The sequence below is a fragment of the Scyliorhinus torazame genome, chromosome 7 (genome assembly GCF_047496885.1).
Source record: "Scyliorhinus torazame isolate Kashiwa2021f chromosome 7, sScyTor2.1, whole genome shotgun sequence".
NCBI classification, from domain to species: domain Eukaryota; kingdom Metazoa; phylum Chordata; class Chondrichthyes; order Carcharhiniformes; family Scyliorhinidae; genus Scyliorhinus; species Scyliorhinus torazame.
The window spans coordinates 176,828,091-176,852,465 of NC_092713.1; the positions used below are offsets into that span (position 1 = coordinate 176,828,091).

Genomic DNA, 24,375 nt, shown 5'->3' on the forward strand with positions numbered 1-24,375 from the left:
CCTCCGGTACCTCACCCGTGTTCAAGGATGCTGCAAAGATATCTGTTAATGTCCCAGCTATTTCCTCTCTCACTTCTCTCAGTAACCTGGGATAGATCCCATCCGGGCCTGGGGACTTGTCCACCTTAATGTTCTCCCTCCTTATGCCGAATTGACCTGGAGTAATAAAACATCTGTCCCTAACCTCAACTTCCGTCATGTCCCTCTCCTCGGTGAATCCAGATGCAAAGTACTCATGAAGAATCTCACCCATTTTCTCTGACGCCACGCATAACTTTCTTCCTTTGTCCTTGAATGGGCCAACCCTTTCTCTAGTTACCCTCTTGCTCCTTATATATGAATAAAAGGCTTTGGGATTTTCCTTAACCCTGTTTGCTCAAGATATTTCATGACCCCTTTTCACCCTCTTGATTCCTCGTTTCAGATTGGTCCTACATTCCCGATATTCTTCCAAAGCTTCGTCTGTCTTTAGTCGCCGAGACCTTATGTATGCTTCCTTTTTCCTCTAAGCTAGTCTCACAATTTCAGCTGTCATCCATGGTTCCCTAATCTTGCCATTTCTATCCCTCATTTTCACAGGGACATGTCTGTCCTGCACTCTTTTTAAAAGCCTCCCACATATCAAATGTGGATTTACTTTCAAACAGCTACTCCCAAACCACACTTCCCAGCTCCTGCCGAATTTTGGTATAGTTGGCCTTCCCCCAATTTAGCACTCTTCCTTTAGGACCACTCTCGTCTTTGTCCATGATTATTCTAAAACTTACGGAATTGTCATCACTATTCCCAAAGTAATCCCCAACTGAAACTTCAACCACCTGGTCGGGCTCATTCCCCAACACCAGGTCCAGTCTGGCCCCTTCCCAAGTTGGACTATTTACATACTGCTTTAGAAAACCCTCCTGGATGCTCCTTACAAATTCTGCTCTATCTAGACCTCTGACACTAAGTGTATTCCAATCAGTGTTGGGAAAATTAAAATCTCCTATCACCACCACCCTGTTGCTCCTACATCTTTCCATAATCTGTTTACATTTTTGGACCTCTATCTCACGCTCGCTGTTGTGAGGTCTGTAGTACAGCCCCAACATTGTTTCCGCACCCTTCCTATTTCTGTGCTCTGCCTATATCGATACTCCATAGTGCCCTCCTTAAGCACAGCTGTGATATCCTCTCTGACCAGTAATGCAACTCCTCCACCACTTTTACCTCCCTCTCTATCCCGCCTGAAGCATCGATATCCTGGGATATTTAGTTGCCAATCATGCTCTTCCCTCAACCAAGTCTCAGTAATAGCAATAACATCATACTCCCAAGTACTACTCCAAGCCCTAAGTTCATCTGCCTTACCTACTACACTTCTTTCATTATACCAAATGCACTACAGACCACCAGTTCTTTTGGGTTCATCATCTGCTCCCTGCCTACTCTTCCCCTCAATCACGCTGACTTCATGATCTATTCCTTACAGGCTTTACTTACTACCTCCTTACTGTCCACTAACCTCGTCATTTGGTTCCCACCCCCCTGCCACATTAGTTTAAACCCTCCGCAACAGCGTTAGCAAAAGCATCCCCATGTCCTATTGGTTCCAGTCCGGCCCAGGTGTAGATCGTCCAATTTGTAGTAGTCCCACCTCCCCCAGAACCGGTCCCAATGTCCCAAAAATCTGAACCCCTCCCTCCTGCACCATCTCTCAAGCCACGCATTCATCCTGCCTATTCTTTTATTTCTACTCTGACTACCACGTGGCACTGGTAGCAATCCTGAGATTACTACTTCTAAGGTCCGACGTTTTAACTTGGCTCCTAACTCCCTAAATTCTGCTTCTAGGACCTCATCCCGTTTGTACCTATATCATTGGTGCCTATATGCACCAACACAACTGGCTGTTCACCCCCCCCCCTTCAGAATGTTCTGCAGCCGATCTGAGAATTCCCTGACCCGTGCATCTGGGAGGCAACATACCATTCGGGAGTCTCGTTTTCGACCACAGAACCGCCTATCTACTCCCCTTACAATTGAATCCCCTATGACTATAGCCCTTCCACTCTTTTTCCCGCCCTTCTGCACAGCAGAGACAGCCACGGTGCCATGAGTCTAGCTACTGCTGTCTTCCCCTAGTGAGCCATCTCCCCCAACAGTATCCAAAACGGTATACCTGTTTTGGAGGGAGATGACCGCAGGGGAAACCTGCACTGCCTTCCTGTTTTTTCTCTGCCTTTTGGACACCCATTCCCTTTCTCCCTCAGCAATTCTAATATGTGGTGTAACCAATTCGCTAAACGTGCTATCCATGATCTCCTCAGCATCACGGATGCTCCAAAGTGAGTCCATCCGCAGCTCCAGAGCCTGCATGCGGTCTAACAAGAGCTGCACCTAGACACACGTCCCACAGATGAAGGAGCCAGGGGCATCGGCCACGTCCCTGAGCTCCCACATTGAGCAAGTTGAGCATAACACGGGTCTGAGATCTCCTGCCATTTTTAATCTTAAGCTTAACTTAGTCCAACTATAATATCAAATAATAGATAAATGCAAAAGGAAAAAAATAAAAATAATTGTTACCAATCACACGATAAAAAAAAAGAAATAGAAAAACCCTACCTCATCAACACACCTCAGGGAAAAGAAAAACTACTTACCAGTCACCAGCCAATCAATTACCTGCAGGCTGTGACGTCACGGTTCAACTTCTTTCTACTTCTACCTGCCCTCGAATCTCCCTCTTGACCTTTACTCGGCTGGGATCCTTACAGTGATTGGTGTTTTTTTTGGCTAGAGGAGAAGGTAGGGAGGGAAACACTGAAGAAGTGTTTGGGGTTTAACTGTCACTTGACAACAGCTCCTCCACAAACCACCTTCTGGATACAGTGACCGCAATGCACTGATGCAAATTTTCCCCGCAACAGCCAGTCAGCGGCTCCGCTCTGCTGCCCTCTGTTGGATGCCTGCCTTCACTTGAACACGGAGGGTGTCTTGCTCAGGTACAACTTCTGGATACAGTGACCGCAATGCACTGATGCAAATTTTCCTGCAACAGCCAATCAGCGGCTCCGCTCTGCTGCCTTCTGCTGTGTATAGACATATCCACTTGGAATGAGCATCAACACTGATCAGGAACATAGTGCTTATGAAAGGGCCGCAAATTCAATGTGGAGACACGCCCACGCCCTACCTGTGAAGGTATATCAATGCAATTTGTGTTGTAATCGGGCTCTCTTTCGAGGAAGGTTTATCAATGCAGTTTGATTTGGAATCAAACTCTCTATCAGTGAAGATTCATCAATGCAGTTTGATTTGTAATCCTGCTCTTTTTTGGAAAATGTTTATCAATGCAGTTGCTTTAAAAGCTTTATAAATCGGGAAAGGATTTGATTTGCAATCACATTCTCCGTCGGGGAAGGTTTTTCAATGCAGTTTGATCTGTAATAACGCCATCTGTCGGGAAGGTTTATCAATGCAGTTTAATTTGTAATCCCGCTCTCTATCGGTGATGGTTTATCCCTGCAGTTTAATTTGTAATCATGCTGTCTGTCAGGCGAGGTCTATCAATGCAATTCAATGCAATTTGATTTGTAATCACGGGAACGGTTTATCAGTGCAGTTTATATTTTTGAAATATCTTTAAGGCGATTTTCATATGTACAAAAGCCAAACCTCAGCAACTGGCAACAAAGCTAACAACCCTCCCTCCCCATCTTACCATTACCCCAAGCTCGCCTCAAAACAAAACACCCATAACCCCCCCCCCCAGTCCACCCCGCAGATTCCTTAATTCACTTTAAAGAAGTCAATAAATGTCCACCACCTCAGGATGAAACCCTCTTCCACTCCACGTATGGCAAACTTAACTTTATCCAGGTGCTAAATTTCTGCCAGGCAACTCACCTATACCCTCGCTTTTTTCGGCTCCAAGTTCCCCAACTCAACAAAATCTATCTCCGGACTATCAGAGAGGTTGAGGCCAAGACAACTCTCTCCACCTAATATCCTGGATTTTCCGATGGTCCCAATATCGCCACCTACCTCCAGACGCACAGCTGTATCAATTTGGTTATTGTATGGTTAGATAAAGGGTTGACAATTTCAGGTGGTGATCAGGTGGTGATCAAGAGCAGTCCCATATATATCATGTGACGACCCTTTATTCGAGGAGAAGTTGTTTCTGCGTGAGTTAGAGTAGTTGTGTATTTGAGAGTTCTGCAGTTAGCATAGTTTATTTTAGCAATCTTGGACTTAGGAATACGTTCAAATCTTATTTAAGTAGTGTTAATAAATCAGCTTTGTTAATTTACTTAGCTTGATGTTCTTTGTTCAACATTACACAGAATGTACAGTGCAGAAGAAGGCCATTCGGCCCATCGAGTCCACACCGACCCTTGCAACGAGCACCCTACTTAAGGCCACATCTCCACCCCATCCCCGTAACCCAGTAACACGAGTTAAACGTTTTGGGACATTAAGGGAAATTTATTATGACCAATTCTCCTAACCTGCACATGTTTGGACTGTGGGAGGAAAGCGGAGCACAGGGAGGAACCCATGCAGGCACGGGGAGAACATGCAGACTCCATACAGACCGTGACCCAAGCTGGGTATTGAACCTGGGACCCTGGAGCTGTGAAGCAACTGTGCTGATCACTGTGCTACCGTGCTGCCCCACATTAAAGATATCCAGAAAAAGAAAACAGAGAACATCACATGATACCAGGAGTGGTTCATAAAGTATAATAGTAAGGTTTAGAGAGAAAGAAAAAAGCTCCGTGCAAAAATAAAAACTTGCCAAGATCGAAAAAACTAATTTCAACCATACTCCGATCACAACAACCTCGTGGAAGCCAGTAGCATCGAAAACGCTGCCCAGTTGAATCTTCATGGAGGGTTTGCAGACTCCAAAACAATTCAGGACATCGGGTAAAGTGGATGTAAAATGGAAACAATTGAAACAACAGGTTGAACTGTGTATCTCAGCCCTAGACATTGATGCGGCCAGTCATCAGTGAAAAGTAGCGCTGTGTGAAAATGCTTAGGAAAACAGAAGCACAAAGGGACCTGGGAGTCCTTGTTCACGATTCTCTTAAGGTTAACGTGCAGGTTCTATCGGCAGTTAAGAGGTAAATGCAATGTTAGCATTCATATCAAGAGGACTAGTATACAACACCATGTACTTCTGAGGTTGTTTAAGGCTCTGGTCATACCCCATTTGAAGTATTCTGAGCGTTTTGGGCCCCTTGTCTAAGGAAGGATGTGCAGGCCTTGGAAGGGGTCCAGAGGAGGTTCACAAGAATGATCCCTGGAATGAAGAACTTGTCATATGAGGAACGGTTGAGGAGTCTGCGTCTGTATTCGTTGGTGTTTAGAAGGGTGAGGGGGGATCTTATTGAAACTTACAGAATACTGCGAGGCCTAGATAGAGTTGACGTGGAGAGGTTAGTTCCATTTGTAGGAAAAACTAGAAGCAGAGGACGATCCTTTAAAACAGAGATGAGGAGAAATGTCTTCAGCCAGAGGGTGATGAATCTGTGGAAATCTTTGCCGCAGAAGGCTGTGAAGGCCAAATTACATTTGGGGCAGCACGGTAGCACAGTGGTTAGCACTGTGGCGTCACAGCGCCAGGGTCCCAGGTTCGATTCCCCGCTGGGTCACTGTCTGTGTGGAGTCTGCACGTTCTCCCCGTGTGTGTGTGGGTTTCCACCGGGTGCTCTGGTTTTCTCCCACAGTCCAAAGATGTGCAGGTTAGGTGGATTGGCCATGATAAATTGCCCTTAGTGACCAAAAAAGATTAGGAGGGGTTGTTGGGTTACGGGGATAGGGTGGAAGTGAAGGCTTAAGTGGGTCGGTGCAGACTCGATGGGCCGAATGGCCTCTTTCTGCACTGTGTGTTCTATGTACTGAGTGCCTTTAAGACAGAGATAAATAGGTTATTGATTAATAAGGGGATTAGGGGTTATGGGGAGAAGGCAGAAGAATGGGGATCAGAAAATATCAGCCATGATTGAATGGCAGAGCAGATTTGATGGGCCGAGTGGCCTAATTCTGCTCCTATGTCTTTTGGTCTTATGATTCCCAACAATGGCTGGACCCAGGCTTTAGAAATATTCAACACATTCCATTTCGAGAATGAGGTTGACAAGAAAATATATAACAAAGTTATAGAAATGTTCGACAGGCATGGTGAGCTTCAAATTAATTAAATTTTGAACGTTATATATTCCAGAAAATAATCCAAAAAGCACTTGAAACACTTGACTCTTTCTTTACAGATCTCAGGCTCAAAGCGCAGACCTGTAATTTTTCAATATTATTAGACTCCCTTCTGTGTGATCAGATTGTATTCGGTATAAAAAATGAAAAGCTGCGTGAAAGTTTGCTCAGGCAACAGAAGTTAACGTTAAAACATGGTATTAATATGCGTAGCGCAAGCAAACGTGCTAAAAATCAATATTCCGAAGTGTCGGTCCGTGAAAGTGGTGCCAAAACGAACAACGTGGCTGACGCCATTGATGCTGTGACCCATTTGAAAAAACAGCGTGCCATGGCGGCCATTTTGCGCATGAAGCAACGAGCATCATGACGTGGTTAAGTCCAATTGATTGATCAAATTAGCATGAGCAGCGTTACCAATTTGAATTGAATGTCCGTTCCATTAATCTTCAATGAATCAAATAATCTTCATGTGGTCATGCCCGCCCAGTAAAACAATGCCCAACCTTTGGTAAAACCTGTGGAAAGTTTCACGGACTTAACCATTTCGCCAAGAATGCAGTTACTAAAGACAGAGCTGTACAAGAAGTAAATTCGAACAAACGTGAAATTAAAGTGAATAAACCCGACACTGTGCATGATGATTAGGACTTAGAAGATACTTTTTTTGTCGACATTGTAGATAAAAATAAATACAACTCCCAAAGGTAATTTCCGAAGTAAAAGTTTGGAACCAATATCGATTTTTCAAATTCAAGGTGGCTGGAGAATTTCATTGAAGATTAAGAGAACGGACATTCAATTCAAATTGGATAACGCTGCTCATGCTAATTTGATCAATCAATTGGACTTAACCAAATTGAACACACAGCCTTAAATGGATGACAATGATTATCAGTAAAGAGACTAGAGTGGCAATGTCAGTCCAAGACATGAAGCGTCTATAAAATTTGGGATTGTGGGACCTCATTATAAGGTGTGCACGCATGCGAGCTACTGCAGCTGGTGAAGCGAATTCACAGCACAAACAAAATTTTAGCCAATGCAAAAGACCAAATTGATGCCATAATTCACAAGTTTCCACATGTGTTTCATAGAATGGGTATGTTACCATTCAAGTACAAAATACAGCTTAGGGAGAATGTCAAGCCGGTTATTCATCCACCAAGGAGGATACCTGCTCCCGTGAGAGAACGCTTCAAACTGGAACTTAACAGCAGGACATCATCACAAAAGTGATAGAACGCACTGAGAGGGTTAGTTCAATGGTATGTATCAAAAACCAAATGGAGATCTTAGAATCTGCATTGATCCAAAAGCTCTGAATCAGAATATAAAACGGGAAATTCCCAAACGTGCAAAACCTCACACTTTTCCACATTGTATTCCATCTGCCACTTTTTTTCCCACTCTACGAGCCTGTTCTTCTGCAGCACCCCCTGCTTCCTCCATACTATATGTCCCTCTATAGATCTTTGTATCATCTACAAACTTAGCAATAGTGCCTTCGGGTCCCTCTTCCGGACCATTAATGTACAGTGTGAAAAGATCTCTGAAGCACACCCCAAGTCACCCGTTGCCATCCTGAAAAAGACCATCTTATCCCCACTCACTGCCTTCTGTCCGTTAGCCAATCCTCTATCCATGCCTGGATTTTAACCTTAACACCGTGGGCTCTTAACTTATTTAACAGTCTCATATGTGGCACCTTGTCAAAGGGATTCTTGAAATCTAAATAAACCATGATTTATTTAAATCAAGAAGGCATGCGTTCCTTCATCGGAAGGGGTATTGAGTACAAGAGTTGATAGATCATGTTACAGTTGTATAAGGCTTTGGTTCGGCTTTGGTTGGAATACTGCGTACAGTTCTTGTCTCCACATTACCAAAAGGATGTGGATGCTTTGTGGAAGGTGCAGAGGCGTTTCACCAAGATGTTGCCTGGTATGTAGGGAGCTAGCAATGAAGAGAGGTTGAGTAGATTGGGATTATTTTCATTAGAAAGATGGAGGTTGAGGTCTACACAATCATGAGGTATAGACAGGGTGGATAGCAAGAAGCTTTTTCCCAGAGTGGGGGACTCAATTACTAGGGGTCACGAGTTCAAGGTGAGAGGGGAAAAGTTTAAGGGAGATATGCATGGAACGTTCTTTACGCAGAGGGTGGTGGGTGCCTGGAACGCATTGCCAGCGGAGGTGCCAGAGGCGGGCACGATAGCATAATTTTAGATGTATCTGGACAGAAACATGAATGGGCAGGGAGCAGAGGGATACAGATCCTTAGAAAATAGGCAACAGTTTTAGATAGAGGATCTGGATCGGCGCAGGCTTGGAGGGCCGAATGGCCTGTTCCTGTGCTGTAATTCTTCTTTGTTCTTTGTTCTATGCCCACTGGTTCTCCTTTATCTAACTACCTTGTTACATTCTCAAAAACTCTGACATATTTGTCAGACATGAGCTCCTCTTGACGAACCTTGCTAACTCAGTCCTATTTTATCATGCACTTTCAAATACTCCGGGATTTCATCTTTAATAATGGACTCTATAATCTTACCAATGACCGAAGTCAGGCTAACCGGTGTGTAATTTGCCATCTTCTGCCTCCCTCCCTTCTTAAACAGTGGTGTTACATTAACCACTTTCCACTCCTCTCGGAACCTCCCTGCCTCCAGTGATTCCGGAAAGATCACCACTAATGCCTCCTCAGCTAGCTCTTTTTGACCCCTGGAGTGTCGACCATCCTTTCCAGGTGATGTATCCACCTTCAGTCCTTTCAGTTTCCCCAGATCTTTCTCCTCAGTGATGGCCACTACAGTAACCTGTGCCACCTGATACTCTGGCATCCCACCGGTGTCTTGCACCGAGATGACTGATGCAAAGTAACTATTCAGTTCCTCTGCCATTTTTTGTTTCCTATTATTACTGCTCCAACCTAATTTTCCAGTGGTCCAATATCCATTTTTGCCTCTCTTACCTTTTATAGATTGAAAAACACATCTTCCTATCTTCTTTTATATTACTAGCTAGTTTACACTCATATTTCTTCTTCTCCCCCTTATTCTTTTTTAGCTGAACTCTGCTCGCTTTTAAAGGCTTCCCAATCCTCTGGCCTCACTAATCCTCACCATTTTGTACGCTTATCCTATGCAATTTTGCCGTCCTTGACTTCCCCTGTCAGCCATGGATACCTTGTCCTCCCCTTAGCATTTTTCCTCCTCCTTCGGATGAATTTCTATTATGCCTCCCGAATAACCCCCCCAAAACTCCTGCATTGCTGTTCCACTGTCTTGCCTGCTAGATTCCCTTTCCAATCAACTCTGGCCATATGTCTTTGTAGTTACACTTCTTTAATTATAATACCATTATATCTGATTCGAGCTTCTCCTTCTCAAACTGCAGGGAAAATCTTATCATATTGTGGTCACTGCTCCCTCAGAGTTCCTTCACCTTAAGTTCCCTAATCAAGTCTGCCTTATTACACATCACCAAATCCAGAATTGCCTGTTCCCGAGTAGGCTCTGCACAAGCTGGTCCAAAAAATCATCTCTTGGACATTCCACAAATTCCTTTTATTGGGATCCACGACCAACCTGATTTTCCCAGTCCACCTGCATATTGAAGTTTACCATGAATATTGTAATTGCTATCTCCTGATTACTGCTACGGGGCCTGTATATAACTCCCTTCAGGGTCTTTTTACCTTTGCGCTTCATCAGCTGTACCCACCGAGATTCTATGCCTTCTGATCCTATATCGCTCCTTGCTATAGATTTAACTTAATTCCTTACCAACAATTAACCCCGCACCCTTTGCCCATCTACCTGATTATGCTGATGCTGTAAAGAAAATTAAGCACAACATACACACCCAACAGCATTAGTACAACAGGACAGCTGGGGATCTAGAAACGCAAGAACCAGGAGATAATGTGCGGGTACAGATTCCAACTGGGGATGATCCTGCATGGCACTTGTGATCCGTCAAGCAGCTCCATGCTCGTACGTCATTCTGACAAGTGAAGGTTCTATTCTACGAAGGAATCACAGAGCGCTTCTCAAAACAAAGACAGTTAAAGCCGTATTTCCACATCTAGAGTTTGACACAGAACTGCTCAAGTCAGCGACTACAGCTTGTACAGTTGTCACACCAGAAAAGACAAAGACTTATTGAAACTCTCGAGGCATGGATAGAGTGGACATGGAGAGGATGTTTCCACTTGTAGGAAAAACTAGAAGCAGAGAACAATCTCAGATTAAAGGGACGATCCTTTAAAACAGAGTTGAGGAGGAATTTCTTCAGCTAGAGAGTGGTGAATCTGTGGAACTCTGCCGCAGAAGGCTGTGGAGGCCAAATCACTGAATGTCTTTAAGACAGAGATAGATAGGTTCTTGAAACTGAAAATGAAAAATGAAATGAAAATCGCTTATTGTCACAAGTAGGCTTCAAATGAAGTTACTGTGAAAAGCCCTTAGTCGCCACATTCCGGCGCCTGTTTGGGGAGGCTGTTACCGGAATCGAACCGTGCTGCTGACCTGCCTTGGTCTGCTTTCAAAGCCAGCGATTTAGCCCTGTGCTGATAAAGGATCAGGGGTTATGGGGAGAAGGCAGGAGAATGCGGATGAGAAAAATATCAGCCTTCATATATTCGCAGTCGATCTTGGTGTAGATGCTTCAGGAGGGATAGAGAGGGAGGTAAATGGGATGGAGGAGTTGCATTACTAGTCAGAGATGATATCACAGCTGTGATTAAGGAGGGCACGATGGAGGATTCGAGCACTGAGGCAATATGGGTAGAGATAAGAAATAGGAAGGGTGCAGTAACATTGTTGGGACTTTACTACAGGCCTCCCAAAAGCGAGCGTGAAGTAGATGTACAAATATGTAGATAGATTATAGAAAAATGTAGGAGCAATAGGGTGGTCGTGATGGGGGATTTTAACTTCCCCAACATTGAACGGGACTCATGTAGTGTTGGAGGCGTAGATTGAGCAGAATGTGTAAGGAGCATCCAGAAGAGATTTTTAGAGGAGTATGTGAAATGAAAAGGGCTTATTGTCACAAGTAGGCTTCAATTAAGTTACTGTGAAAAGCCCCTAGTCGCCACATTCCGGCGCCTGTTTGGGGAGGCTTGTATGGGAATTGAACCGTGCTGCTGGCCTGCCTTGGTCTGCTTTAAAAGCCAGCGATTTAGCCCTGTGCTAAACCAGCACCTAAATGAAATGAAAATTGCTTATTGTCACAAGTAGACTTCAAATGAAGTTACTGTGAAAAGCCCCGAGTCGCCACATTCCGGCGCCTGTTTGGGGAAGCTGTTACGGGAATTGAACCGTGCTGCTGGCCTGCGTTGGTCTCATGGCCGAGGGGGAGGGGGGGGTGGGTGGTCATTTTCCCCAGCAGATGGAACGGGTGGTCTAGCAACTGGCATCGCTTCCTCTCCCAGCATACTCCTGACAAATGCTCAATCATCTCAACTCCAGGACATCACTGCAGGAGTTCCTCAGGATAATGTCCTTGGCCCAACCATCTTCAGTTGCTTCATCAATGACTTCCCTTCCATCATAAGGTCAGAAGTCGGGATGTTTGCGGATGACTGCACAATGTTCAGCACCATTCACGACTCCTCAGATAATGAAGCAGTCCGTGTCCAAATACAACAAGACCTGGATAATATCCAGCCTTGGGCTGACAAGTGTCAAGTTACATTTGTGCCATACAAGTGCCAGGCAATGACCATCTCTTACAAGAGAGGATCTAACAACTGTCCCTTGACATTCCAATGCATTACCGTCACTGAATCCACCACAATCAACATCCTGGGTGTTACCATTGATCAGAAACTGAACTGGATTAGCTGTATTAATAATGTGGCTACCAGGGCAGGTCAAATGCTAGGAATCCTACAGCGAGTAACTCATCTCCTGATTCCCCAAAGCCTGTCCACCATTTACAAGGCACAAGTCAGGAGTGTGATGCAATACTCTCCAGTTGCCTGGATGAGTGCAGCTCCAACAACACTGAAGAATCTCGATGCCACCCAGGACAAGCGGCCCGCTTGCTTGCTCTCCCTTTTACAAACATTCAAACCCTCCACCACGGACGATCAGTGGCAGCCGTGTGCACCATATACAAGATGCATGCCAGTAACTCTCTCAAGGTTCCTTAGACAGCACCTTCCAAACCACGACCATCCAGAAGGACAGAGCAGCAGATACCTGAGAACCCCACCAACTGGAGGTTCGCCTCCAAGTCACTCACTACACTGTCTTGGAAATATATTGCCACTCCTTCACTGTCGCTGGGTTAAAATCCTGGAAGGCACTCCCTAACAGCGCAGTGGGTTCACGAGGGCTACTCAACACCACCTTCTGAAGGGCAAACAGGGATAGGCAATAAATGCTGCCCTAACAAGCGATGCCCACATCCTGTCAATTAATTTTTTTTAAAGCTGGGTCGTGCACTCTGAGGGCCGGGTCGGGTCCTACGCGAGGTCGGGTCGGACTTCCGGTTGAGGCCTCTTCAGCTTCCAGGCCGGGTCAATGGAGGAGCCCTGCCGGTTTGGATTTGGTCATCTAATCCATTCCACGGGCACCTGAAGATCTTCAAACCTGGAAGAGAACTTAAAAGGAAGAGGTTAGTGGTAGTGCTAGTGCTAGAATTAAGTATTCAGAGATTTGTACAGTTATAAGAGATCATAGAATTTACAGTGCAGAAGGAGACCATTCGGCCCATCGAGTCTGCACCGAATCTTGAGCACCCTACCCAAGCCCACACCCCCACCTATCCCCATAATCCCCATAACCCAGTAACCCCACCCAGCACTAATGGCAATGTTGGACACTAAAGGCAATTTAGCATGGCCAATCCACCTAACCTGCACATCTTTGGACTGTGGCAGGAAACCAGGTCAGTGAGGAAGCCCACGCACACACGGGGAGAACGTGTAGACTCCCCACAGACAGTGACCCAAGCCGGGAATCGAACCGGGGACCCTGGAGCTGTGAGGCAATTGTGCAAACCACCATGCTACCGTGCTGCCCAACGCCATCTTGTTAGGTGGGACACACTCCGACCTTCCCTGGCTGGGTGGATGCAAACGATTAGATGAACATACTGCCCATATTTTCCTTTATGTTCAGATCCTTATCAATCTACAACCTCAAAGCCTTTTTCAACATAGTAGAAAAATGATCATGGTTTTTGTGTGCCCGGGGAGGGGGGAGTGTGTGTGTGTGTGCGCAGTGGGGGAGAGAGGGGAGAAGAACCTAAGGATCTTCAAAAAAGTCCTGCAAAGAATGAGAAGCATGGGGGGCCAGGCCCTCCCAAACTGCACTGAGCAGCAATAGCGGAATGGATAAAGTAACCAGAAGCCGAATGGGTAAAACTGGAGGAAGACTCCTGCAGGGGATGTCCTCCGTCCCCACCAGCCAAGCACTCCACAAGCCCAGTGGTAATATCCATGGTCCGGTCATGGAGCCAGCTAAGTCAAAACTTTGGTCGGACTGAAATGTCCATCATGACATTCATCTGCAATAATCAGAGGTTTGTGCCAGCTAAAATGGAAGTCAACTTCAAAATATGGGGACAAGATGGGGGGGGGGGGGCACTAACAGTTAGGGACTTTTACACGGAAACAGACTGACAAGGCCAGACGAACTGACAAAGAAGCTCCAACTGATTGTGGAGAACGAGCTAAAATACCTGCAAATTAAAACTTCCTGTGTATGGAAGCAAAGAGGTACCCATGGGCGCCAGGACAATTACTATTAGGAGAACTGCTGGACGTGGACAACTTGGAGTGAGGGGGTGGGGGTGGGGGGTGGGGGGGGGGGGGGGGGGAACTACAGTACTTGTATGGGTGCCGCCTGGGGAAAGCGCGTACCCCATTGGATGAGACGAGAGAAATATTGCAGGAGGACCACAGGTTCTAAATAGGGTGGGGACTCTGGAGCGAAGTATTGAAGGGGGCCAACTCCATCTCCACATGTGTAAAGCTAAACCTAATGCAACTGAAAGTGGTGCACAAAGCACGCCTAACCAGAACCTGAATGAGCAGGTTCTTCTCGGAGGTGGAGGAGAAATGTTAATGGTGCCAGGGAGGCCCGGCCACCCACATCTACATATTCTAGGCATACCCCAGACATGTCAAGTTCTGGACAGTGTTCTTCGAGGCAGTGCCCAAGGTAGTGGGGATGAGGGTGGAGCCAAGCCCGAAAGTGGCAGTCTTTGGGCTATCAGACCAGCCAGAACTCTTTATAGGGAGGAGGTTTGACCCCCTTGCCTTCACCTCCGTAATTGCTTGCCGATGAATCCTGCTCGGCTGGCAATCAGCAGCACCACCCAAAGCTGCAGCCTGGCTGTCCCACCTATTGGAATTTTTCCACCTGGAGAAAATCAAATTCGCCATATGGGTCGCAAAAGGGATTCCACAAGGCGTGGACACCATACACCAACTTCTTCCAGGACTTTTTTGTAGATAGATAGAATCACTTATGGTCACAAGTAGGCTTTAATGAAGTTACTGTGAAAAGCCCCTAGTCACCACATTCCGGCGCCTGTTGGGGGAGTCTGGTACGGGAACAGCCAATAAAACGGGGGGAGGTAGGAACCTCAGAGGACCCTTATGTTGTGGAGAGAATAGGGAGGCACAGAAGCCAACCACACGCGGCAGGGGGAATGGGTGGTGAGGGGAACAACCATTCTCCGCCCTCCTCCCCGTCACCATCGGACACAGAAACAGAGGGAGCCGCACTGTCAGGTACAGAGAGAGCCGCACAGTCAGACAGACAGACAGAGAGAGAACCGCACTGTTGTGGTAGTATGCATTAGGGGTCATGTGGGACTGTGAAGCCGTGATGTCATTGGCTGACAGATCCCGGGTCCTGGTTGGCTGTTGACCTCTAGCTCTGCCCTGAAGGCGGAGTATAAGAACCAGGAGTTCTCCCCCGCAGGCCAGTCTGTTACTGAACTGCGGGGAACAAGTCACGCTTAATAAAGCCTCATCGACTTCATCTCTATTCGTCTCTCGTGAGTCTTTGTGCGCTACAATTTATTAAGCGTGCTTAAAGGACTATGGAGCTCAGGATCATCCCGGAATGCCTGAGGATCAGCCCCCACGCAGTGAACTCAGCAGCAGTTTTCAAACACTGGCAGACTTGTTTCGAGGCCTACCTCAGAACGGCCCCCGGCCGGGTCACAGAAGACCAGAAACTACAGGTCCTGCACTCGAGGTTAAGCCCGGAAATTTTCCCTCTCATCGAAGACGCAGAGGATTTCCAGACGGCGTTCGCAGCACTAAAGAGCATCTATGTTCGCCCAGTGAACCAGATCTACGCACGCTACCAACTCGCAATGAGACGGCAAAGTCCCGGAGAATCGCTGGACGAATTCTACGCCGCGCTGCTAATTTTGGGACGGGCCTGCAGCTGCCCGCCGGTAAACGCAATTGAACACATGGACATGTTAATGCGCGATGCTTTTGTCGCAGGTATGAACTCTCCCCAAATCCGCCAAAGACTTTTGGAAAAAGAGTCGCTGGGATTCTCAGAGGCACGGGCCCTTGCAGCCTCCCTGGATGTAGCCACGCGAAACGACCGCGCGTACGGCCCCGACCGCGCGGCAGCCCCTTGGGCTCCGTGGACCCCCGTCGCGACAAACCCCCCCCCCCACCCCACAGGCTTGCGCGGTTCAGACTCCAAGTCGTCCCGGGGGGGCCCGCTGCTATTTCTGCGGCCAGGCGAAACAACCCCGGCAGCGCTGCCCGGCCCGCGCAGCGATTTGCAAGAGCTGCGGGAAAAAGGGCCATTTCGCGGCTGTGTGCCGGTCCCGGGAGGTCGCCGCTGTCCCAGGAGAAGAAGCAGTCCTGCGCGTTTCTAACGCTCCCCAACCCCCCCAGCGCCCTATGTACGACCCGCAGGCGCAGCAATTTTGGGTCCCGGCCACCGCTGTCCCCGGAGAACAAGGAGTCCTGCGCGTTTCAAATGCTCCCCAACCCCCCCAGCGCCCCATGTGCGACCCGCAGGCGCCGCCATTTTGGGTCCCGGCCACCACGAGGGGAGGAGGGGCCCCGCCATCTTGGGACCCCCCAGCCCTGTGCGACGCATGGGGGCGGCCATTTTGTCCACCCCCGCCGCCATCTTGTGACCCCCAGCCATGTGCGATGCATGGGGGCGGCCATTTTGTTCACCCCGCCGCCATCTTGGACGGCAACAACGGACCCCAGTGTCGACGGTTCCACGGGGTTCGAGGAAGACGCTCAAGCACTACGATCACGTCTGGCCTCAATGACGCTGGACCAAGCACGGCCCCGGACGCTCCAGACGACGACAACAACGGTGCTGATAAACCGGCACGAGACACCAGGCCTGGTCGACTCCGGGAGCACAGAAAGCTTCATCCACCCCGACACGGTAAGACGCTGTTTTTTGACCATCCGTCCCAGTGCGCAAAAGATTTCCCTAGCTGCAGGATCCCACTCCGTACAGATTAAAGGCTTCTGCATAGTGACCCTAACGGTGCAAGGGAGGGAGTTTAAAACTACAGGCTCTACGTCCTTCCCCAACTCTGCGCGCCCACATTACTGGGATTAGATTTCCAGTGCAACCTGCAGAGCCTAACCTACCAATTCGGCGGCCCAATACCCCCACTCACTATCTGCGGCCTCGCAACCCTCAAGGTTGAGCCCCCATCCATGTTTGCAAACCTCACCCCGTATTGCAAACCCACTAGGAGCAGACGGTACAGCGCCCAGGACCGGACATTCATTCGGTCCGAAGTCCAGCGGCTGCTGAAGGAAGGCATAATCCAGGCCAGCAATAGTCCCTGGAGAGCACAGGTGGTAGTAGTAAAGACAGGGGAGAAGCAAAGGATGGTCATAGACTATAGCCAGACCATCAACAGGTACACACAACTAGATGTGTACCCTCTCCCCCGCATATCCGACATGGTCAATCGGATTGCCCAATATAAGGTCTTCTCCACCGTGGACCTCCAGTCCGCCTACCATCAGCTCCCCATCCGCCCAAGTGACCGCAAGCACACAGCCTTCGAGGCAGACGGGCGATTATACCACTTCCTAAGGGTCCCATTTGGCGTCACAAACGGGGTCTCGGTCTTCCAACGAGAGATGGACCGAATGGTTGATCAACACGGGTTGCAGGCCACGTTCCCGTACCTCGACAACGTAACCATCTGCGGCCACGATCAGCAGGACCACGACGCCAACCTCCAAAAATTCCTCCAGACCGCTAAAGCCTTGAACCTCGCATACAACGAGGACAAGTGCGTTTTTAGCACAACCCGGCTAGCCATCTTGGGATATGTAGTGCGCAATGGGATAATAGGCCCCGACCCCGAACGCATGCGCCCCCTCATGGAATTTCCCCTCCCTCACTGCTCAAAAGCCCTAAAACGCTGCCTGGGGTTCTTTTCATATTACGCCCAGTGGGCCCCCCAGTACGCAGACAAGGCCCGCCCCCTAATACAGACCACGACCTTCCCTCTGTCGACAGAGGCTTGCCAGGCCTTCAGCCGCATCAAAGCGGATATCGCAAAGGCCACGATGCGCGCCATCGACGAGTCCCTCCCCTTCCAGGTCGAGAGCGACGCCTCCGATGTAGCTCTAGCGGCCACCCTTAACCAAGCGGGCAGACCTGTGGCTTTTTTCTGCCGAACCCTCCACGTTTCAGAAATCCGCCACTCCTCAGTGGAAAAGGAAGCCCAAGCCATAGTGGAAGCTGTGCGACATTGGAGGCATTACCTGGCCGGCAGGAGATTCACTCTCCTCACGGACCAACGGTCGGTAGCCTTCATGTTCGATAATGCACAGCGGGGCAAAATTAAAAACGACAAGATCTTAATGTGGAGGATCGAGCTCTCCACCTTCAACTATGAGATCCTGTACCGTCCCGGAAAGCTGAACGAGCCGTCCGATGCCCTATCCCGCGGCACATGTGCCAACGCACAAATTAACCGCCTCCAAACCCTCCATGAGGACCTCTGCCACCCGGGGGTCACTCGGTTCTACCACTTTATAAAGTCCCGCAACCTCCCCTACTCTGTGGAGGAGGTCCGTACAGTCACAAGGAACTGCCACATCTGTGCAGAGTGCAAACCGCACTTTTTCAGGCCGGATGGTGCGCACCTGATCAAGGCTTCCCGTCCCTTTGAACACCTCAGTCTGGATTTCAAAGGGCCCCTCCCCTCCACCGACCGCAACACATACTTCCTGAATGTGGTGGACGAGTACTCCCGTTTCCCCTTCGCCATCCCCTGCCCTGACATGACAGCGGCCACAGTCATTAAAGCCCTTAACACCATATTCACACTGTTCGGTTGCCCCGCATACGTCCACAGCAACAGGGGGTCCTCCTTCATGAGTGACGAGCTGCGCCAGTTCCTGCTCAGCAACGGTATAGCCTCGAGCAGGACGACCAGCTACAACCCCCGGGGGAACGGGCAAGTAGAGAGGGAGAACGGCACGGTCTGGAAGACCGTCCTACTGGCCCTAAGGTCCAGCGATCTCCCAGTTTCACGGTGGCAGGAGGTCCTCCCGGACGCTCTCCACTCCATTCGGTCACTACTGTGTACTAGCACTAACCAAACGCCTCATGAGCGCCTCCTTGTCGTCCCCAGGAAGTCCTCCTCTGGAACGTCGCTGCCGACCTGGCTGGCGGTCCCAGGACCCATCTTGCTCCGAAAACATGTGTGGGCGCACAAGTTGGACCCGTTGGTCGAGAGGGTTCACCTCCTCCACGCGAACCCGCAGTACGCTTACGTGGAGTACCCCGACGGCCGACAGGACACGGTCTCCCTGCGAGATCTGGCGCCCGCCGGCAACACGCACACCCCCCCGGCACCAATCACCCCCTCCCTGCCACCGGCGCACCCCGCCACCGCCCCCTTCCCGGGAGGATCGGTCCTCCTCCCAGGTCCGACCAGAAGTGAAGCTGAAGCAGAAACCGTAAGGCTCCCGGAGACGACAACACGGGAACAAGCACCACCACCGGGGCTGAGGCGATCGACAAGGACGACCAGACCGCCCGACCGACTCGTGGCATCGATGTAACACTAAAATGTTGTGGACTTTAACGAGAACTTTTTTTTCTTTTCCCCCTTACGACTACTGTAAATAGTGCTAAACAAAAAAACAAAAACCCTGTGATGACATGCAAAAGTTTTCCTCCCAGGACCAGCCTTGTAAACCCCTACCACCATGCGAAGCACCACCCCGCCGGGTTCATTTTTAACAAGGGGTGAATGTGGTAGTATGTATTAGGGGTCATGTGGGACTGTGAAGCCGTGATGTCATTGGCTGACAGATCCCGGGTCCTGGTTGGCTGTTGACCTCTAGCTCCGCCCTGAAGGCGGAGTATAAGAACCAGGAGTTCTCCCCCGCAGGCCAGTCTGTTACTGAACTGCGGGGAACAAGTCACGCTTAATAAAGCCTCATTGACTTCATCTCTATTCGTCTCTCGTGAGTCTTTGTGCGCTACAACTGTCAGATACAGAGGGAGAAAGAGCCGCACTGTCAGAATACGGCTCTCTATCTCTGCCTGACAGAGTGGCTCTCGCTCACCCTTTTTCTGGCATTGCGGCTCTCTCTCTGTCTGACAGTGCGGCTCTCTCATTCTCAGGGTCTGACAGTGCGGCTCTTTCTCTCTCTCTGTCTGACTGTGCGTCCCTATCTCTGTGTCTGACAACGCGGTTCTCTCTCTCGATGTCTGACAGAGCGGTTCACTCTCTGATAGTGCGGCTCTCTGACTCTGTCTGTCTGACTGTGCGTCTCTCTCTGTGTTTCTGGCAGTGTGGCTCTCCCTCTCTCTGAAAGTGCGGCACTCTCTCAGTCCGATTGTGCGGCTCTCTCTCTCTGTCTGTGCGGCTCTCTCTGTGTCTCACAGTGCGGATCGCTCTCTCACTGACTGGGCGACTCTGACTCTTCCCCTGACAGTGGGCCTCTCTCTCTCTGTCTGACTGTGTGGCTCTCTCTATCTCTCCGTATGACAGTGCGACACTCTCTCTCACCGTCTCTCTGAAAGTGCTGCTCTCTCTCTCTGTCTGTCTGACTGTGCGGCTCTCTCTTGCTCCCTCTCTCTGAAAGTGCGGCTCCCTCTCTCTGTCTGACTGACTGTGCGGCTCTCTCTCTATGCCTGACAGTGCGGTTCTCTCTCTCTCTGCCCGACAATGCGGCTCTCTTTCTGCGTCTTACAGTGCGGCTCACTCTCTCTCTCTATGTCTGACAGTGCGGCTCCCTCTCTCTTCTCTGTCTGACTTTGCGGCTCTCAGCCTGACTATGCTCCTCTCTCAATGTCAGTAGGCGCGGATCTCTCTGTCTGCCGTACTCTCTGTCAGACAGCGCGGCTTTCCCGCTATCTCTCTGAAAGTGCTGCTCTCTCTCTCTGTCTGTCTGACTCAGCAGATCTCTCTCTCGGTCTAATTGTGCGACTCTCTGCTTCTAACAGTGCGTGTTCCGCTCTGTGTCCGACAGTGCGGCTCTCTCTCGCTCTCTATCTGTCTGACAGTGCGGCTCTCTATCGCTCTCAATCTGTCTGACAATGCGGCTCTCTCTCGCGCTTGCTGTGCCTGACCGTGCGGCTCTCTGTCTCTCTGTCTGACAGTGCGGCTCTCTCACTCTCAGTGTCTGACTGCACGGCTCTCTCTGTGTCTGACAGTGCGGTTCCCCAACTCTCTCTGTTGTCTGACAGTGCGACTCTCTCTCCGTGCATGACAGTGCGGCTCCCTCTCTGTCTCACAGTGCAGCTCTCTCTCCGTGTCTGACATTGCGGCTCTCTCACTCTCTGTGCTTGGCTGTACGGCTCTCTCTCTGTCTAACAGTGCGAATCTCTCTGTATCTGGCAGTGTGGTTCTCTCTGTCTGATAATGCACCTCTCTCTCTGTCTTACAGTGCGGCTCTCTCTCTCTCTGCATCTGAAAATACGTCTCTCTCTCTCTCTTTGTCTGACAGTGCGGCTCTCGCTCTCTCTGTCTGACAGTACGGCTCTTTCTCTCTGTCTACAGTGCGGATCTCTATCTCTCTGTCTGACTTTGCGTCCCTATCTCTGGGTCTGACAGTGCGGCACTCGCTCTCTCTCTCTCAACGTACCGCTCTCTCTCTCTCTGTCTGAGTGCGGCTCTCTCTCTGATAGTGCCGCTCTCTCTCTCTGTCTGTCTGTCAGATTCTGCGGCTCTCTCTGAAAGTGCGGCTCCCTCTCTCCGTCTGGCAGTGCGGCTCTCTGTTTCTGACAGTGCGGCTCTCTCACTCTCTGTGTCTGACATTGTGGCTTTCACTGTCTCGATCTGACTGTGCGGCCTTCTCTCTATGTCTGACAGTGCGACTCTCTCTATCTTTCTGACAGTGCGGCACCCTCTCGCTCTCTGTGTTGGACTGTGCGGCTGTCTCCTCCCTCTGTCTGACAGTGCGGCTCACACTATCTGTTTCTTACAGTGCGTCTCTCTCTCTCTCTGTCTGACTGTGCGACTCTCGCTGTTTCTATCTGACTGTGCGTCTCTCTCCCTCTGTCGGACTGCGGCTCTCTCTTTCTATCTGACTGCGGCGCTCTCTCTCACTCTGACACTACAGCTCTCACTGTCTGTCTGACAGTGTTGCTCGCTCTGTGTCTGACACTGCTGTTCTCTCACTCTGTGTCTGACAGTGCGGCGCTCTCTCTCTGTCTGCCTAACTGTACGGTTCTCTGTGTGTGTCTGACTGTAGCGCACAAAGACTCCGTGAGACGAATAGAGTGAAGTCGATGAGGCTTTATTAAGCGTGTCTGTTCCCCCGCAGCTCGATAGTGAACTGGCCTGCGGGGGAAGACTCCGGCTTCTTGTACTCCGCCTTCAGGGCGGAGCTAGAGGTCAACGGCCAACCAGGACCCGGAATCTGTCAGCCAATGACATTAGGGCTTCCAGTCCCACATGACCCCCAATACATACTACCACATTCATCCCTTGTCAAAAATGAACCCGGCGGGGTGATGCTTCGTATGGTGGTAAGGGTTTACAGGGCTGGTCCTGGGAGGAAAAAAACATTCACAAGGCAATACAGTATTGTACAATTTTGTCCTGTTGCAACTATTTACAGAGGGTATGGGAAGAAAAGCAAAATGTTCTTGTGAAAAGTCCATATTTAGTTTTAGATCGACGCCACGAGTCGGTCGGGTGGTCTGGTCGTCCGTGTCGATCGCCTCGGCCCCGGTGGTGGTGGTGCTTGTACCGGTGTTGTCGCCTCCAGGAGCTTTACGGTTTCAGCTTGGGCTTTATTCTTGGTCGGTGCTGAGGGGAGGGGAACCGATCCTCCTGGGAAGGGGGTGGTCGCGGGTTGCGGCGGTGGCAGGAAGGGGGGGGGTTGGGTTGATGGTGTCGGGGGGGGTGTGCGTGTTGCCGGCGGGCGCCAGATCCCGCAGGGAGACCGTGTCCTGTCGGCCGTCGGGGTACTCCACGTAGGCGTACTGGGGGTTCGCGTGGAGGAGGTGAACCCTTTCGACCAACGGGTCCGCCTTATGTGCCCGCACATGCTTTCGGAGCAGGATGGGTCCTGGGGCCGCCAGCCAGGTCGGTAGCGACATTCCAGAGGAGGACCTCCTAGGGAAAACAAGGAGACGCTCATGAGGCGTTTGATTAGTGCTCGTACATAATAACGACCGGTTGGAGTGGAGAGCGTCCGGGAGGACCTCCTGCCACCGTGAAACTGGGAGGTCCCTGGACCGTAGGGCCAGTAGGACGGCCTTCCAGACTGTGCCGTTCTCCCTCTCTACTTGCCCGTTCCCCCGGGGGTTGTAGCTGGTCGTCCTGCTCGAGGCTATGCCCTTGCTGAGCAGGAACTGGCGCAGCTCGTCACTCATGAAAGACCCCCTGTCGCTGTGGACGTAAGCGGGGTAACCGAACAGTGTGAAGATGCTGTTCCGGGCTTTAATGACTGTGGCCGCGGTCATGTCAGAACAGGGAATGGCAAAAGGGAAGCGGGAGTATTCGCCCACCACATTAAGAAAATATGCGTTGCGGTCGGTGGAGGGGAGGGGCCCTTTGAAATCGAGACTGAGGCGTTCAAAGGGGCGGGAAGCCTTAATCAGGTGCGCTCCATCTGGCCTGAAAAAATACGGCTTGCATTCCGCGCAGATGTGGCAGTCCCTTGTGACTGTACGGACCTCCTCTAAAGAGTATGGGAGATTGCGGGACTTGAAGTGGTAAAACCGAGTGACCCCCGGGTGGCAGAGGTCCTCATGGAGGGTTTGGAGGCGGTTAATTTGTGCGTTGGCACATGTGCCGCGGGATAGGGCATCGGACGGCTCGTTCAGCTTTCCGGGACGATACAAAATCTCATAGTTGAAGGTGGAGAGCTCGATCCTCCACCTTAAGATCTTGTCGTTTTTGATTTTGCCCCGCTGTGCATTATCGAACATGAAGGCTACCGACCATTGGTCCGTGAGGAGAGTGAATCTCCTGCCGGCCAGGTAATGCCTCCAATGTCGCACAGCTTCCACTATGGCTTGGGCTTCCTTTTCTACTGAAGAGTGGCGGATTTCTGAGGCGTGGAGGGTCCGAGAGAAAAAGGCCACGGGTCTACCCGCTTGGTTAAGGGTGGCCGCTAGAGCTACGTCGGAGGTGTCGCTCTCGACCTGGAAGGGGAGGGACTCGTCGATGGCGCGCATCGTGGCCTTTGCGATATCCGCTTTGATGCGGCTGAAGGCCTGGCAAGCCTCTGTCGACAGAGGGAAGGTCGTGGTCTGTATTAGGGGGCGGGCCTTGTCTGCGTACTGGGGGACCCACTGGGCGTAGTATGAAAAGAACCCCAAGCAGCGTTTCAGGGCTTTTGGGCAGTGCGGGAGGGGAAATTCCATGAGTGCGCGCATACGTTCGGGGTATGGGCCTATTATCCCGTTGCGCACTACGTAGCCCAGAATGGCTAGCCGATCGGTGCTAAAAACGCACTTGTCCTCGTTATACGTGAGGTTCAAGGCTTTGGCGGTCTGGAGGAATTTTTGGAGGTTGGCGTCGTGGTCCTGCTGATCGTGGCCGCAGATGGTTACATTGTCGAGATACGGGAACGTGGCCCGCAACCCATGTTGATCAACCATTCGGTCCATCTCCCGTTGGAAGACCGAGACCCCGTTTGTGACGCCAAAGGGGACCCGTAGGAAATGGTATAATCACCCGTCTGCCTCGAAGGCTGTGTACT

At 50.2% G+C, this 24,375-nt stretch overlaps 1 protein-coding gene across 20 annotated transcripts in view; it reads left to right on the plus strand.

Annotated features, from left to right (window-relative positions):
• LOC140426724 (soluble guanylate cyclase 88E-like) overlaps positions 1 to 24,375 on the plus strand; it is a 581,053-nt gene that overhangs the window by 488,613 nt on the left and 68,065 nt on the right. The window contains exon 17 of one of the 20 annotated variants that reach the window (XR_011948284.1): positions 12,652 to 12,836. The exons of the other annotated variants lie outside the window; for them this stretch is intronic. The gene's annotated coding sequence lies outside the window, so the exon portion shown is untranslated. The remainder of the gene's footprint in view (positions 1 to 12,651; positions 12,837 to 24,375) is intronic. 20 annotated transcript variants of the gene reach the window in all.